At 47.8% G+C, this 18,347-nt stretch overlaps 1 protein-coding gene across 1 annotated transcript in view; it reads right to left on the reverse strand.

The window, feature by feature from the left end:
- The window catches only part of CFAP73 (cilia and flagella associated protein 73), a 537,992-nt gene that overhangs the window by 70,014 nt on the left and 449,631 nt on the right, over positions 1 to 18,347 (reverse strand). The gene's annotated exons all lie outside the window — the stretch shown is intronic.

An 18,347-nucleotide genomic window follows, 5' to 3' on the forward strand; every position in this document is an offset into this window, starting at 1 on the left:
TATTGTTACCGGACCGGTGCATTTGTAATGAGGCCCATGGACTGGCACTTCGAACAGTCAACGGTGTCATGGCCCGCTCCAAGGCACCACAAACAGATACGTTGCGGATCAGTGAGTGACATTTTTGACCCGCAATCCCGACACTTCTTGAAACCGGACTTTGGAGTCGTCGGTGTCGATGATGAAGACATTATCGATAGATATTCTAACAAAGACGTCACAAGATGTGAGGTGCGCCGAATTTCGCTCGAACCCATCATGGAAAACTGGAACTGAAGCCAACGGGCGCTGCACGTGCTATATATGCCTTCGATGACATCATCCTCGATGGAGGCCTTCGAGGGACATCGACTCAACACCATCGATGCACAGCGCCCTCTGGAGGAAAATCTTTTCCAAAGCAGCTGAAGCTGGACAACAAGTGTCAAAGATGAAGAATACGTGGGAGGACACAATCCATTCGAAGAAACATTTGCATCCTCTATTGTACACCCAGGTGATGTGCCATGCAAATGAGAGAACAAGTGACTAGTCTGGAAACGGATGCCATGGGAGTATGGCATTTGTAGATGTCTCCCTATTGTGCTAACCAGCTTTGTGGCCTGAATCTGCACCAGTTTAGTGACTGCGTGGGTATTTGAGTCCCCAGCACCACTTCCCACTGACCATTAAGTCAATCATAGTACTCTTTTGTCTATCTGTTGACCACCAAAAAGCAGCACTGCTGAGTGCTCCATCCCACCTAAAAGAAAAGCCTCATGCTTTTATTATAGATTGCGCAATTGAGTTGGAGTGGTAATGGCCATCTTCTATTAGGAACATAGGGTTTGTTTCTATTGATAGTTATGTGAATATGACCGACCCTACATACAGATTCGTATAAGACAAACTTGTAAAGTGTCTACTTTTGTTCATAAGCCCATATATTGTCCAAAAGGCTTTACAAGATCATGTGTCATTTTTCTTTTAGGGAAGTCCAACACAGGAACTATTAAGATGTTACAACACCCCTAAAACAACGTATTAAATGCTCGGGTTCTAATCATAGAGTTGTGTGGCATTATACAGTTGACCCTGAAAAGGATTAAGAATTGGTGCTTGCTGGAGTCTGCAAGTTTTGATGAAATTCAATTAAGAAACCAAATTCTGTTCTGGATCAAGAACTGCTGATTTGCTTAAACCCAAGAAGACACCAATCCAGGGAATGACACGACCTCAGTATTTAGTAATGGCAAGTTTCAGAGAACTATAAAGCATCTTGTCCGTGAATCCAGACCTTGAAGCATCTGTGCAGGTCAGATTTAGCATCCACAAAGGCCATGTAACACGATGCCTTCAAGCAATAGTCCAATACAGGACTGTGATTCGCTCATGCGAGGGGTGCAGTCTGGGCCATTACTTAATCACTTTGTTGAGTGGGAATTTTGTCCTTGCATTTTCTGTATTTTGGGTGTGCCTGCACCCAGGCGGCCTTCATCTTTGGTGCACCAGAGTTTGGAATGTATGGTCTGTGTTTAAATGTCCTCATACTATGTGCAATATTTGCTGAGCTTGGTACTGAACCATATGCTGCTGATGTAGGTAGTGAATCGGGATTGGTGTTAAAGACCAGACACCTTCCTGCCAGACACTCGGAGGTGTCAGGAGAATAATTCTCTCTTAATACATTTCACAAGATCTAGGCATCCGTTTTTTGGACTGTGATATTTATTGTGTTCCGACCTCAGGGCTCATTATCAAGGCAGGAATTTTTTATTTGTGGATCGATATGTAGTCTTCATTCTGGAGCATGTGGCCCTTGCAACGGTCGGTTGCACTTGGACACTGTACCAAGTGCGACCGACTGTCTCAGCCCGCTCCAGAATTCGCCAGGTATTAACCTGTACTGTGGATTATTACCTACCCAATGCTATTACATGGGCCAAACGCTCCTGAATGAAGACTGCATATCAAGCCTCAAATTAAAAATTCCTGTCTTGATAATGACCCCTGAGGTCAAAACACGTGTCAGCAAAATCACAATAAATATCACAGTCCAAAAAACGGATGCCTAGATCTTGTGAAATGTATTAAAGAGAACTATTCTCCTGACACCTTTGAGGGTCTGGCGCGAAAGTGTCTGGTCTTAAACAGCAATCCCGATTTCCTAACCAGAAACAGTGGGGCACTGTTTCTCTTAGACGTAGTACACACGCAGCAGGACACGAATACATCTCACCTGGAAGTGCGGCAGTCCCACAGTTCTACTACTCCCACCCGCCAGGCTAATGGTGGTGGTGTTTAGAGTTAAAAAGCTGTGCTTCACAGTTTGGTTGTGCTTCGATTCAATACTGTTCTGAATCCCGTTGCTGCTACAAGATGCTTCTTTGCTTTGCTTCAGGGTTTGTTCCTGCAGCTTAACCGCAGTCTTGCCCAATAGCTAAGGTGCTTCTTTAGCTGGTAATTACCTTCGCTGCAGACAGAATGCGTGATGATTTGTGAGAAAATTCATTGCTGTTGCTAAGGCTCTGTGTATTTCTTTCCACAGTGGACCAAGACACTTTTGTGCCAGTGTTATTTTGCTTAGTTAATCACACTGTAAAGATATAATGATACCCAGTGTTTAATGTGGACTATTGTTTCTACACATTTTTCAGCATAGAAAAATAATTGCAAACAAATTCACTTGCAATATATATATATATATATATATATATCAGTGAAAAAATGTTGTTAAAAGGGACGTAATGGTTAAATTGCACTACTAAAAACCTATCGAATTCAGTGAAAAAACGTTGTGCACGGCACGTTATGGTTCGGTTGCCCTAAGAAAAACCTAGCACATTCAGTGCAAACACTTTGTTAAAGGGATGTTATACTTACTTTGCACTACCAACTACCTATGCATATTATGGGTACACGTAAAACCCAAAAAACACAGAAATTCAACTGTTATGGTAAGCCAAGCAACCATAACTCACGCCACCAGTGTGCTCTGCATGTAGGTACATGTATTTGGAACAGGGTATAGTTATTTATTTGGTGCAGGGGTTAATCATGTTGCTGATTTAGTGAATTTAAAAATAGTGAAATAGTAAAAATGAAAATAAGTATTCACGGAAAAAAAATCGAAGGTGAAAACATGCAAAAAATATACGACATGAGCATTGTTAACTAAAATTACAATACGCTCCTATCAGAGCAGGTTTTAATTTAAAATGATATATACATCATCAAACATGAAGCAGTGGCAAGAGAGGGTGGGCCAGGGAGTTTTGGCAGGGCGTTCTTAAGGCTTACCACAGTTTCAGTCTCTCAGCAGAGGTGTTTGATCCCGCACACCAACCTCAAAAAGTTCACAATAGCCATACAGCAGTCCATATAAAACAAACGTTCATAAACAAACTCAGTGCCTTGTGTGGATCTAAAACCCTTTTGATTTATTATTAATATCATATGACAAATTCAAGAAAAGGTCACTAGAAAGTGTCTATGCCATATCTTTGGCCACTTGCTTATAGGCAAAGGTGTTGCTGGAGGGAGGAGAGGCTGAGGGGGTTATAGCCCCGGGTCTTTTGGTTGTAGCCCCGGATAGAAGCTCAGGGGCTACAACTGAAAGGCTAGGTAGCCCCGAGTCCAGACAGTCCTGACATTAGCTTAGCCCCGGATCTCTTCCAGACTTAGCAACACCCCTGCTATAGCTGACTTGCTTATAGCAGGAGGCGGTTTCTTTTCTAATACCTTTAGCCAGGATTTCGGACTTCAATAGTAGAGACTAGCCACAACCTAAATTTCATGAATTCCTATTAAGATTCTGCACAGGGAGCCGCCAGGGGACGCTGAGATGTGCTGAAGGATCTCGGCCGGTCTCCGTCTCAGGGCGCCAAATATGTCAAAATCGATCCCCCCAGCACCGATGAAGTTGGATTTGGACCCCCCCCCCATGTGGCAGGCTAAACTTTTGGTGCAAGTGCGGAGTGCGGTCCCGGAGTCTTGCGGCGCCGGGAGGCCGGAGTTGGACTGCAGCTGTGTCCGAAGCAGGCAAAGCGTGTTCTGCTTCTCAGTGGGCAGGCCGCGCTGAGGAGGGCTGGACTGCGGTGGGGAGGAGCGGTAGCCTGCCCCACGTCCCTGCTGCCTGCTCTGCTGGCATCTAGCCGAGAGTTTATCGCTGGCAGGGTGTCTGTGGTCTGGACTGTGGGACCAGGGCAGAGACGTTTGGAGCTGGTGCTGCCTCCCCTCCCCAGGGGTCCAAGTGCGGAGAGCAGTGGAGGCAGCTGCCGAGCCGGCGGGAGACCCCCGGCGGAGCGGGCCCCCCTGTGCAGGAGAGCTGCGGAGGTGCTGGTGAGGCGTGGGTCACAGGAGAGGGGCCATCCAGGAGAGCGAGTGGCTGACCTGGGAGACTCCCCGCATCCCAGCCAAAAGTGTGCCACTGGCGGTTTGTCCGAGGTCCGGACTGCGGGACCAGGACAGAGACGTTGGGGTATGGGGCTGCCCCCCCCCGCCCCGGGTTCCGAGCGCGGCGGGCCCCTCTGTGCAGGAGAGCTGCAGAGGTCAAGGTTGGGCATGGAGTTCGCTCCGCCCACGGCACAGGAGAGGTGCCATCCAGGAGAGCGGGCGATGGGCCTGGGGGGACTCCCCTCGTCCCTGTTTTGTGCTATGTCAGAGAGGGTGAAGACCAATCGTGAGTACAGTCCGGGCTGGAGCAGAGAGCAGATTCAGAGCGAATCAGGTCAGCAAGCCCTTGGAGTCTGCTTAGTGTGCTGGTTGGCCACCGTAGGTGGAGACACAAAGTATTGGAGAGGGGTGAGGTGGATAACCCCCGTGCACCCTTTGGTTTGCGGGGTGGTCTACCCCCCTGGAGACTTTGTTGGTCTGGATTCTTGTCGGTCATCGGTGTGGGCATTCCTGGTGGGGGAACTCTAAGTTGAACGAACCCTCGCTTCGGGGGTGTGGAGTGTCCTGCTGCGGGTCTTTGGAGTATCTGAGTGAGCAGAGGGGGGTGGTCCCTCGGACTGGGCTGTGGGTCCCGATCTAGCTGCCCCTGGGGGTCTCCTGTTCTTCTGCTATGGGTGAATATCTCTCCTTTACCGAATGGACTGGGCGCAGGCCCTCCAAAAGTACCGGCGAGAGGGGGCGAAGACAGGGGAGGAAGGCACAATGCAGGCTGTGGTCCAGTCGGAGGGGCTGGATGCTCAATCAATGAGCCGCAACATGGCGGCCCTGTTGGAGGAGATACGAGGCTTCAGGGCGGATATTGGCAAGCGGCTGGACTCCCTGGATAAAAAGGTTGATGCCGTTGAAGACTGTGTCCAGACCTTGGAGGCCAATCAATCTTCGGCAAACCTCTTTGAGACGCAGTTCGATATGAGGCTGGCAGAGCTGGAAAGGTGGGAGGAGAAGGTCAACCTCAAGCTGGACGATTTAGAAAATAGGGAACGGCTCTCCAATTTAAGGTTTTTTGGTATGCCGAAGCTGGAGGGGGAGACAAGGTCTGACATTGTGAGAGGGGTCAAGGTGATTATAAGTGGACTCTTTGATGGTGAAAATACTAGCGAACCCACAATTGATAGGGCTCATAGGGCAGGGGGGCGCACTGGTGGACCCCGCTCGGTCCTTGTGAAATTTCATTATTATGTGGAGAAAACTAAGATCCTGGACTTAGCCCGTATGAAAGGCCCTATCGATTGGAAGGGTGCTCAAATTATGATCTACCAAGATCTCTCGGCGCTCACCCTTTCTAGGTGTAGACTTTGCGGGCCTTTAACGAGGTGGTTGCAGTCTAAGGGGGTTCGTTATAGATGGGGCCATCCGTTTTCACTTGCCTTTGAGGTGGACGGCTACAAGTATTCATTGTCCTCGGAGTCAGACATTCAGCGTGTGACTCGTGAGTTGTTGGGGGACTCCTCCACGAAGGATGGTGCAGAGAAGGAGAGGGGGTGGACGGTGCCCGCCCCAGACCTTCAGAATTTGTGGGACGGCGACGCGTTCGAGGGCACAGGAAATTCAGGAAGGTGACGCCACCATCTCCGAAGCAACCAGTGCCCTGACTTGGAAGGAGGGGGCTTCTGTGCTGTTGGTTTGAAGGGGAGTGATGGGGCCAACTGTTTGGTCTTGTGATGGTCATGCCTGCCTCCTATGGTATATGTTTTTTGAGGGGTCTTGGAGCCGTGGGAGGTGGTGGAAGCAGTTTATGGTGTTCGGGGCACGTTTTTCATTTCAGGGGAGGGGGCTCAAAATGTTGTGCTCATTCTAGGTGGAAGGCGCCCGGGTGGAGGCGGTCCTTGGTGCCTTGTAGCGCGGCGGTGGGATGTCGCAGTCTATCCAGGCGCTCTATGGTGGAGGGTTGGGGGGGGGGAACGGGTGTTTGGTTGGTTTGGGATGCTTTGGGGGTGGTGGGGGGGTGAGGGTGTTTCTTACGGGAGTTTGAGGGGGTGTTCAGAGGTGGTGTGGCTTCCGGACTGCAGGGGGTATTTACGTTCTTTTCTGGTGCGGGGAGGCTGGGGGTGGGGACATTCAAGTTCGGCTCCCTAGAGGGGCGGGAGGATTTCTATGGCCCTTTAGATGGATGATTCTATACAGAGGTTTCTGGTGGGGTCCCTGGATGTGCGAGGACTAAATTCTCCTACAAAAAGGTCGTGGGTGTCAAGGGAACTCTCTAGGCTTAAATTGCATTTTCTGTTTGTGCATGAAACCCACTGAGTTAAGGGGATTGAACCGACTTTCCGATCCAAGGCTATTCAATATATGTTTCAGTCCCCCTACCTAACGAAGTAGCGCGGGGTGGCCCTCTTGGTTTCTCCCAACGCCCTCTTTGTCCCCAAGGCCCACAGAACGGACCTGGAAGGGCACTATATTATGGTTAAGGGCTCAGTGAGAGGCAGGCTAAATTGGGTAGGATTGTAATAAACTTTTAAAATCAGGACATACACAAACCTGTTCTCTGGGTTTCAGAAAAATGTTCCTGTTGATTCAAGATCTCCTTCCCTTCTAAATGCAATGGAAGAAAGATTTTGTAAATTCAAGTTCGATAGCTCAATGTTGGGTAACAATACCGGCAGCGTCTTGAACAAATAAGGCAATTTTAGCAGCACATTCATCTTAAGAATGGTTATTCTGCCCATCCAAGATGTGGCCAGGGTTCTCCATCATCTTGCATCTTGCTGGATGGGTTCATAAAGTTCCCTTTGCGCATCTAAATGGGACTAGTGCCTCAATACGTCTCTGCGTTGAGGCAGAAAGATTCAGATTTAAGTGTTCAGACTTCGTCATGTTGACCGTAAAGCCTGAGATGTCAGTGAAGGCGTGATTCTCCTCTGCTACTATTGGGAGCAATGTCTCTGGGGTCATGATAGATAACAGTATGTCATCCACAAACAAGAAGATGTTGTGCACGCCCATGCACCAGCATATCCCCCTTACATTGCATTCTGTCTAATGTAAAAGGCGAATTGCACCATGATCATAGCAAAGAGAAGCGTTGGGGGAGGACAACCTTGTTTGGTGCCCCTACATACAGTATTGAAAATAATCTGAGAGTCGTTAACACCCGCTCGGACCCTTAGCATATTGTAGCCACAACCGACCACGTCAAACAGAGCTTATCATCTTAAAGGTGTCTAAGGAGGTGAAGACACTTGGCTTCTACCTGGACTCCTCTCTTTCCTTCGATAAACAGGTGAAATCCATGGCTTCCGCCACAGCCTACACCTGTAAACTCATTAGAGAAGGCAAACACTTTCTCTCTGATAACAACTGCATCATTTTAGCTAGAGCCTCGATTCTGTCTAGGCCCGACTATTGTAATTCCCTATACATCAGTGCTAACAAGTCCATCATCCACAGAATTCAAATCTTACAAAACAATGCATCGAGAGCAGCTCTAGGCGCACCTAAAAGATCGCATATATCTAGGATTAGGCGCCAAAACAACTGGCTGTCCACCCAAAAGAAAATCCACCTAAAAGTTGCATCCCTTGTTCACAAAGCTTTGAACAATGCCGCACCTAGCTACCTCACAGACAAATTCCTAAAGAGAAGTTCCACCCGACCGGCAAGAGCCTCCAATGCCAATAGCCTTATTATACCAAGATTCAGACTGGATAAGGCTGGGGGATGTAGCTTCCAAGTCTGTGCCGCCCAACTCTGGAACTCACTGCCACACCCACTACGTGAAGAGCAGCCGTTCCTGAAATTCATATTCAACTACATCAAGCTGCTGAAGTCTACCGATGACTAGCTGCTATCCAGTTCCTAAAATTACCCAAACGTCCCTATGTATATACATATTTACTTACTAATATGCAGCCTTTCTGCACACTCCCCCCAACCTGGCAAGCGATCTGATATTTTGATAGTGCTTGTATATACTCTGTCATGCTTGTAATCTGTAACTGTATATATTCTGCTTCAATTGTAATCTGTAATCTGCCACTGACTATATGCTGTACATTGCCTGTATTTACTTTGTTTCGGTTCTGTAATCAGTGACCTGTAACCACAAGCTTTGCATATCCTGTACTGTTGCGCCCGGTTACCATAGGGTTTGGTGCGCATTATAAGTGAATAAAACAAACAAACAAAAAGGCATTCTCCATGTCTAAGATGAAAATCAGAGTCCTGTGTTTGAACATTTCAACATTATCGGTTATGTGCATCAGCCATTTTGTGTGGTCTGTGGCACTCCATGTCTGAGTTCTTTCTGCTGTGTGTCCACAGCCTTCAGGGATCTTCAGATAGTCCACCATTGGCGGCCGTGTGTGGATCCACTGGCTCTCCAACTCCCCTTTTCTCCCCTCCTTCATTTCTGCAGGGGTGGTTTTGACCACTGCCAGACCCTTTGCAGCTGATGTTATGTTCACAATTCTGTCAGAACTCCAGAGTTGTAGGCGCCAAAAGAACAGGTCCAGCAATATCTTTTATTTCTGGATGGAAGAATCTCAGTCACCACCATCAGACCTCTTCTGTCGTACAAAGGTGGCCAGGGTGATATCATTAAAGAGTTCTATCAAACTGTCCAAAAAGTCAATATTCTGCTCCTTGCTGATGCCAGAATGCTTTCTTTTGTTGTGAAACTGTGGAGCTTCACTGTAACATCTCTCAGTGACATGTCTCAATCTCTCCGCTTGGGACCAACTAGACGATCTCTATCAATGTTGTAGGCCATATTAGGAGTATACTGAGAATATATGCCAACATAGTCCAGGGGCGTGCTTTCGTGTTGGACCCCTCTGTGAAGGTTCTTTTAGGAACCTAAACCTCTTCCAGGGAGCTGTTTCCAAGGCCTTGACACTTATGCTGGTGTTGCTCAACTGATTTCATCAGGGATTCCAGTTCTGTGGGAGACTCATCGATTTGCTTGTGCATCAACATTTATCCACCTCAAGAGTCACCAAATGCTCTAGATCCAAGCAACTTAAAATACTTAGCATTCTCCAGGATCAACATCAGGAGATCAGCTTTTAGTGTGACGATTTCTTCCTTGAGAAAACGACTCAGATCGTCTTTGAACCCCTTTATAGAAGCATCCAGTTTATGTTAAGTAAGCAATTTAGCTTTGGATTCCCTTCATGATCAGACTTATGTGGCTCGGTTCCTGTCTCAACGACACCACAGAGCCCCGGTAGGCTGTGCATCGGTCCCTCTTGGAATTGGAGCAGCACCCAAAGCGTTTGAATGTTATTACCACTTGCCATCCTATTTTATCTTCCACCCATCCACTCCATCTACTTCTTCGCAGGTAAAGGTTGTGGTCATCACAAAATAGCTCTCCTCCTGCTCCCTGAATGAATCACTGACCACTCAACAGACGCGGTCCGTTGTCTTTGCCAGCTCCAGCAGAAGACCATGGCAGAATAGGCATGCAAAAAGGAGGCACTACCTGCACCAATCGCTGCAGGCTATTTTTTTTAAACAAATGTTTTGGGAGCCCTCCATGCTTTCACATCAAGCTCCAACATCCCTCTTCTGTACCTGTAAAGGTGTTAGGTCAATGTTGAGGGTGGGCTTAGACCAGTGGGAGTTAAACTGTTGTTAAGGTCAGTTGGTAAAGCATTTCACCCTCTGAAACTAGAACAAAGTTTGTGAGCAGCAAATGTGGAGTGTCATCAAATGCCGTATAAGGGGAGCTTGGGGGAAGAGCTAAGCTGCCCGGACACAGTAGGTGCAGTAATGCAGATTTGGAATTCTAACTGGGGTAGAGACCCCAGTGCTGGAGCAGAGGAGAGCACACTGTGTTTCCATGACAAGGATCAGACAATGCCAGGATCTCTGATGCGGCAGGAGGCACAGCTGGGGGAGCGCCCATCTGGTCTCCACCGAAAGCCACCTGTGTGGGGAGCTTCTCCGTGTAGTTCTCCACCCTGGCGCCTCGCATGCATTATTTAGGTCCAAGCTTGAGTTGTGCTCAGACAAGTGTATAGTTGTAAGCGGGCAGGGGTTCACAACAGAGGGTGGGGGACATGTGTTGCGTGCATGATGGCTGAGGAAGACATCAGCTTTGAGTAAAAACATTGTACAGAAAAGGGCCACCGACCCCCCTGCATCCATTTCCTTTGTACCCGATTTCCTATCGGGGGGCTGGGGGAGCTCCAGCATTGTAGCCCTGCTCGTCCTGCGATGACCCGAGCTATGACTCGCGGAATGCGCAAGCCCATGAGTGCAGGGGCAGCACAGCAAAGGATTAAAAGCAGGAGAATTATCAATCCACAGTGAGTGATTCAAGATCCAGAAGCCAGAAAAGAAAGGGCAAATCACACATACAGTGAGCACTCAGGAGTGATACTCCAGGACCCCAGAATGCATGCTAGTCAATATCTAATGCCAATTCGGAGACAGGGAGTTTAGTTTCCTCGATGGCAGATGCAGCGAGATGGAAGGATTATTGAAAGATGGTTGATATTTCTGGGCTGGAACGCCACACAGTCAGCGGCGGACAAACCCCTTCATATCATTTTCCTTTTACCATGCATACAGGTACTGGAGGCAGCATGTCTAGGCACCACAATGGACGTTACGTGAACCCTAATGACGTGTGTCAGTGACTCAGTGGATACATGCATTCACCGCAGGCAGGCTTTTAAGTGAGAATCGACATGGAGGGGCATTGTGGGAAGGGAGTGTGGCCATATTATGCATGGTGAGACCTAAAAGAGGGGCAGGTGGCTTAGGCAAGGGCCATGTGTCCCAAACAAACAATACATCATGAGGCTCTGGGCCGCCCCAGCAGGTCTCAGCGGGTCCTGTTTGCATCTAGCCTGCATAATGACTGCCAATGAAGCTCCCTCTTTCTGTGAATACATCCTTTCCTTCCAGACTCAAGACAGACACATTTCAATCAGCGAGTACAGCCCTTTCATTTGGTACAGACATGGCCAAGACCTAATGTGCTTGAAGATCTTTCTGGAAAGTTTCAGCTCCGCTGTTTCCTGCCTGTCCCATGATAATCTGTAACTACTAACCAGCGTCAGGCAAGGGCTAATAGTGGGCTCTCATTCCCTAGGGAGGCACCAGCCTTCTCTATCCAAAAGCTGTGTCACTTTAAATGTTCTTATGGTGATGGTGACCAAATAACCACCTCAAGGTGTGATCTTCCCCCTGATATGTTTTACTTGCTTTCATCTCTTTGGGGGGAGGCAGGGAGCAGGCTTGGGGAATAATCAAGCTCGAAGTGGGGCCTATATTATGGTTTCTGCACCATGAAACCAGATAAATCACTCGCTGGAGTTTGCATCGGAAGCATCTCCATTATAATCCGTGCACCACACAGCTGCTGGGGGGGTGGGGTAGATGGCCACCAGGAGGCCCCATGCATCTTCAGCCACCACAGAATTAAACCCATGAGGGCATCCTTGAGAAAGTGGAGGAGGACAAATAGCATCAATGTTAGCTACTTGGTACTTTGCATAAAATCAAAGAGCATTTTGGGAACATGAGAACAAACACAATGTTTTATATATTACATATCTGTGACAGTGATTCAAGTCTGGAACCCGTCTGAGCGCATAATGCACACTGGCCTTCCTGCTTATTTCATTTATGATAGCACCCTAACAGTACATTGACAGCATACTACGAGCTATATATACTCATTTGGAGCATTTAAACCTCAGAGAATCAGGTGCTGTAAACTCATTAGAGAAGGCAAACACTTTCTCTCTGATAACAACTGCATCATCTTAGCTAGAGCCTCGATTCTGTCTAGGCCCGACTATTGTAATTCCCTATACATCAGTGCTAACAAGTCCATCATCCACAGAATGGCTGGGCCCAGAGACGTAAGCTACACCTAACGGATGACGCCCAATGAGGTTGAAGCATGTTTGGGGTATTTGTGGTCTTGTGCAGAAAGGATGTGATCAAGCAGTTCGGGTTGGACTGCCCCTTTAGCGTGGGACCAAGCCTGATTTACACATGGTCTTTCCACTTTCTGTAATGGCTTGGCAGGCTGATGAATAATGGTCTGGAGGGCTTAATTCTGAACCTTCCACCCATCACCTATTTTCAGTAGTCAGTAGTGGCCCCCCACCTTGTGTTCAGCCCCAACAACATTTTGAGGATAGCTCCACCACCGTCTTGTACCAGCTGCATGTTAAATACAAAGTATGACTGCTTGGAAAGACAAAAAACAAACGTTGTTCTCACTTGATGTGAACTCCTTGAATGGCTCATGCCAGCTGCCCCTTATGACTCCAGGCTCTAAAGGGTGGGTGCACCTCCTATCCTGTGCTTATGTGCTTGCTTTCTGAAATTCGGATCCCGATATAGAAGCTTGCTGTGCCCACCGCAGACTCCAGTAGCAACATTCTGAAGCTGGGTCTTGCCCCAGCTCTGTTCCCAGGAGCTGGTCACCAGTTTTCCAATATTCTTTAAATAAAATGCTGGCCTTCCTGCTCCTGTGTTACGTGTATCCAGTTGAGCGCTGCAGTGCATAGACGGACAATTATCTGTTTTCTTATGTAACCACTCGCATGTTAAGCCTTTTGCAGTGGGCTGATGTGGGCGATTACCAAAAGGTGAGAGAGGATTTTAAATATAGGTTTCATTAAAGCAGAAATGAACTATGCACAGCCTTTGCCTGCAGTTAGGGAAGTCATTTGGTGGTGTTGCTAGGGGAAAAAACATTTTTAAAAAAAACAGAAGCTCCTAGATTTCGGTTACCCTGTTACAAGTACTACATTATTTATGTTTTACATATAGGCCCCACGTCGAATCTGGAAAAAGACATTACCCAAATGTGTGATTATGGACAACTTCCTGTGATGTCACTTGGGGGTGGGGTAAAATGACATCACTTCCTGTGATATCATCAGAGGTCAAGGGTCGTGTGATGTCACTTCCACTACCCATGGCATTTTGTTAAAATTACATCCCTGCATCCGGCACTTCCATCGCACGATCATAGGGGGGGAACTCACTTTTTCCATTGCGACTATCCACTTAAGCCTTCCGCCGATTCCTCCAGAATGCCGGGCCATCGCCCTCTGCGGTTTCCTCTCAATTTCTAGGCCATCATTTCAAGGCGGTCGAGCCTGGCTCCCCCTACAAGAAATTGCTATGCTACCCATCGGTTGAATACCTCTGTGGCCCAATGGATCCATCACCTCTCCTCTGACCCCAGGCCCTCTCCGTCTGTGACGGAGGGCCTCCCCAGAGAACCTAATGAGCAGCCCCTGCAGAGGCTTGGAGGACAGAAAAACTCTCAGACCTCAAGCCAGCCTATGTCTCCCACAGACCCATGATCCGAAGGGAATCTCAGATGCCAGCGCCATCTTGTGTCTGCAGTATGGGTCCCTTGGCCATGCCGCCACCTCAATCCTGGGCTCCTCAGCTGAAACATTCCGGCACCGTGGACCCCACTAGAACCCCCTGGCAAATCAATCTCCAGAAAGGACCATCTGAACCGTAGCTCAGGCTCAGAAGGTCATCAGGTTAGGCTCAGAGTGAGAGCACAGAAATCACCTCTCGCTCTGCTACCATCTTGGACACATCCTAAGGATATAGTTGTTAATGCCATTTTGCCTTACCTGCCCAACAAACCAAGACTGAATCCCACTGCTCCATCCGGCTCTTGCCACCCGCGCACGGTAGGTCTCTGCTTTTGATTCTGCTTCTTGTGCTGCTGTGCAACTAAATCCACCTCAGACCACAGAAGCTCAGGCCTACAGTCACATTATGTGTCATGCTAACAATTGAAATCTAATTCAAGGAGCTCAGAGATCTACCCATTTCTTAACTACTGAATAATTCTAAAATTAACAAGTAAACAACCCTTGTACGTGAGCAATGTTCATGCAATTCGAAATCTAGTGGCTGGGGCTCTGGGATTTTTCTCTGCCAGGGTATACTTTTGGCTGTTTACATCTGGACTGGGGTTAGAAAGCTGTGGCATGGGAATCTGTGTCATAAAGAGGGACAGTTTTGAAATAGTAGATAATAGAAATTTCCCTTGGGGTATTTAATCATTTTGAATGTTCCCATAGATCCCAAAGTGACAGGGTTTTTATGGTGTGTGAGCAGCACTGAGTGAGAACAACATATTCGACACTTGTTGTCCAGCTTCAACTGCTTCGGCAGAGAGCGCTGTGCGTCGATGGCGTTGAATCGATGTTCCTCAAAGGCCTCCGTCGAGGATGATGTCATCGAAGGCATATATAGCACGCGCAGCGCACCTTGACCTCAGTTCTGTTTTTCGCCCTTTAGCAGCAGAGATACCCGTAAAACACAGGAGTGACCGTACTCGGCCTTGATGGAACAGAAGCTGTAATCGCATGGGAAATTCTACTGAGGGGTAGGATGGGAGGGCGATGAGGAATATGTGGGAGTAACATCCAGTTGAAAGAACGTTACCAGGGGTAAGTAACTTGTTAATCGAATGGATTGTGACCTCCCACGTATTTCTCATCTCTGACAGACTCCCAAAGCAGTATTTGGTTTGGAGGAGGGAGTAGAATTATGATTCATACATTTTAATGGACAAAGTGAACGACTGCCTTGGCAAAAGTACAATTCTGACGAAGGGACGAATCAAGGCAATAATGCTTTGTGAATGTGTTGATGGAAGATCACGTTGCCGCTTCAGAAATGTTTCTAATTGGAACACCCCTTTGAAGGGCTGTAGGATGTAGCCATACCCTTGGTGGAATGGGCTCTTAAACCTTCAGGAGGGTATTTTCCTGCCAGCCTCGAACATTATGCGATTGCCAGAATTATCCATATGGATAAGGTCTGTTTAATAACTGCCTGACCCTGCATTTGTCCTGAATATCCATTGAAGAGTTGGTCATCAATTCGTAACTTAGACATTCTTGAAATGTAAAAGCTTAACGCGCTCTGGGGTTCTAACCTGTGTAGTCTTTCCTCCTCCCTGCCAGGATGAGGTGGGGTATAGAAAGAAGGTAGAACAATTGTCTGACCTAAATAAAAATCAGAAATGATTTTGGGAAAAAAGAAGGTTTCACCCTTAAAACAACCCTATCCTTGCGAACAATGGTAAAGGGTTGCTTTGATGAAAGTGCCCGCAACTCGCTCTCTCTACAGGCTGATGTCAGGGCTACTAATAGAATGGTTTTAAAGGTTAATAACCTTAAAAGACATGTGTGTAGAGGTTCAAAGGGTGCACACAGTAGGGATTTTAGAACCAGATTAAGGTCCCAAACCAGAACATGGAAAGGAGATTCGAGGGAACACATTAGTGATCCCCTTTAGAAATTGTGTCACCAGTGGAATTTTGAAATAGGAACATTCCTCTGACGAGCGCTTAAAAATGGACAGCGCCGCCAAGTAGCCTTGAATGGTACCAATCTGGAGCCCCAGATTAAGAATAGAAGAAAGGATAAAACATCTGGTGTTTTACATAGAAAAGGATCTACATTCTTTTCCTTGCACCATGTGCAGAATTTATTCCAACGGCTACGGTACAAAGATTTTGTTGCTTGTCTTCTGGCCAAAAGCGAAACCTCCATTACGTCATCAGGGAGGTCCTTATAGCTCAGCCTTTTAGAAACCAAGCGTGAAGGGTGAGTATCTCGACCCCTGGATGGAGCACCCTACACTCCTCTCGCGAGAAAAGGTCCTCTCTTTGTGAAAGATGCAACGGACGACAGATGGACATGTCCAGAAGGTCCGGGTACCATGTCCTCCTGGCCCAATCTGGGGAAATTAGGATTATGCTTTTCCTGAACCTTCTCAACCTCATGATCACACAAGGAATGACGGGGACTGGAGGAAACGCGTACAGGAGTAGAAACTCCCAGTCCACTACGAACGTGTCTCCTAGAGCTCCTCTTGGGGGAAATTCCCTGGAACAATATCTTTTGCATAACCGGTTGACCTCGGTCAAAAACAGGTCTACTTGAGGGGTTCCCCAAAGGGTGAAGATCTCTTGAAGGACTTCCAGAGCTAGTTCCCACTTGTGGGATACTGTGCTCTGCCTGCTCAAAGCGTCCACGGCTGTGTTCTCCTCTCCGGCTAGGTGAACGGCAGATAGGGAGATTCCTTCTTGAACTGCCCAGTACCAGAGCTGCATTGCCTCTCTACACAGTGGTAGTGACCGTACACCTCCTCTCTTGTTGAGGCAGTAAATAGCCACGGTGTTATGCATCATTATCAGGACATTCTTTCCCCGTACAGAGGCCAGGAAGGCCTTCAGCGCAAGTCTGATTGCCCTCAGCTGCAAAAGATTGATATGTAGTTTGGACTCCGATGGAGACCAACGACCGCTGACTGTCAGATCGCTGGCATGGGCTCCCCACCCCGTGAGTGAGGCATCCATCACTACTGCAATCTCTGGCCATGGTTGCCAAAAAGGTTCTCCCATCAGAATATTGTCCTCGCAGGGCCACCACAGAAGATCCTGTGAGACCCTGGTTGGACTCTGAAGTCGGTCCAACATCTTTCCTGAGAACTGGGACCATTGAGCTCTAAGAGCCCATTGAAGGGATATCATTCTCAAACAGGCCTGGGGCACCCAAAAAATGCAGGATGCCATGAGGCCGAGAAACTGCAATAAATCGGTATCAGGTAATATTATCCCCATAAATAATGTTGCCATACATATAGTCGCCGGGAAACGGCATAGGTGACATTATTTATGGGGACAATATATGGGTAAATGGGAGCAAGTTTCCCGGGGGTGTACCACGCTCCCATTAAAAAAATATGGGTGTTGCTGGGGTGTCCCCCTCAAGTTCCATATGGTAATATCGCCGCAAAGAAACGGCGCCATTCTTGTATGGCGACATTTATGCAGGGATATTATCAAATGGAACCAATAAATCGAAGGCCGGCAGACTGTGGGCTTTCTGAAATTTGGTAACCATCTGAAGAATGTCTTGAGCCTCAACTCAGGTGGCGAGCTCTTTCCCCAAGGATGTTTCTAGTACCGCTCCGATGTACTGGAGCCTTTCAGAAGGTATCATATGGGACTTCTTGTAATTGAGGGAGAAGCCCAGATTGTGAAGAGAGTTGCAGGTGACGTTGAGATGATCCCAGGCTTGTTCGGGAGAACGCGCCCTGATCAGCCAATTGTCCAGGTAAGGGTAAACATGAATCCCCTCTCTACTGAGACTCGCTGCCACCACCACCACCATCAGTTTGGTGAAAACCCTTGCGCGGAGGTTAGCCCGAATGGCACAACACGATATTGATAATGAGAACTGCCAACTGCGAACCGCAGGTATTTTCTGTCAAGGATTGGCAAATGAAAATAAGCATCCTGAAGGTCCAATGACACCAACCAATTCTGGAGTTGGAGGGCCTGAATGATCTGAGAAAGTGTGACCATCTTGAACTTGTCCTTCCTGAGGAACTTGTTCAATTATCTTAAGTCCAAGATGGGTCTCAGTCCTCCGTCCTTCTTGGGTATTAAAAAAATAAGAGTACCACCATCCCTTGTTCCTCTCTGCTACAGGCACTGGTTCTATAGCACCTTTCTCTAGTGGGTTTAAAATGTCATGCACAAGGAGCGGATCCCTCATACAGTGGTTCCCCGGTGGATTGTTCCAAGGTCTCCTTATGAAAGGAAGGCAGTAACCGTGGGCTACTGTTTCTAGAGCCCAAGCATCCGAAGTAATGAATCGCCATTCTTCCAGATGCTTAGACAGTCTGCCCCCCACTGGTGAAATGTGACTCAAGACCTCAGAGTGGTTTTGAGGCGGCTGATGCAGTGGCCGATTGTAAGGAGGCTGCTGCTTGATCTGGCTTTGCACCTCTACCTCGTCCACCACAAGGAAATGTTCCCTGGCCTCTTTGACTGGCCATTCCTGTCGCCCTTCCAAGTGAGGAGTAGTAGCGAAAAGATCTACCCCTCCAAGGTTGCCCACTAGGACGAAAAGACTGAGGTTGCCTAATAGAGGCGCCTAAATATTTGGCTG

Source organism: Ambystoma mexicanum, chromosome 10 (assembly GCF_040938575.1).
Source record: "Ambystoma mexicanum isolate Mex_15411 chromosome 10, UKY_AmexF1_1, whole genome shotgun sequence".
Classification (NCBI taxonomy): domain Eukaryota; kingdom Metazoa; phylum Chordata; class Amphibia; order Caudata; family Ambystomatidae; genus Ambystoma; species Ambystoma mexicanum.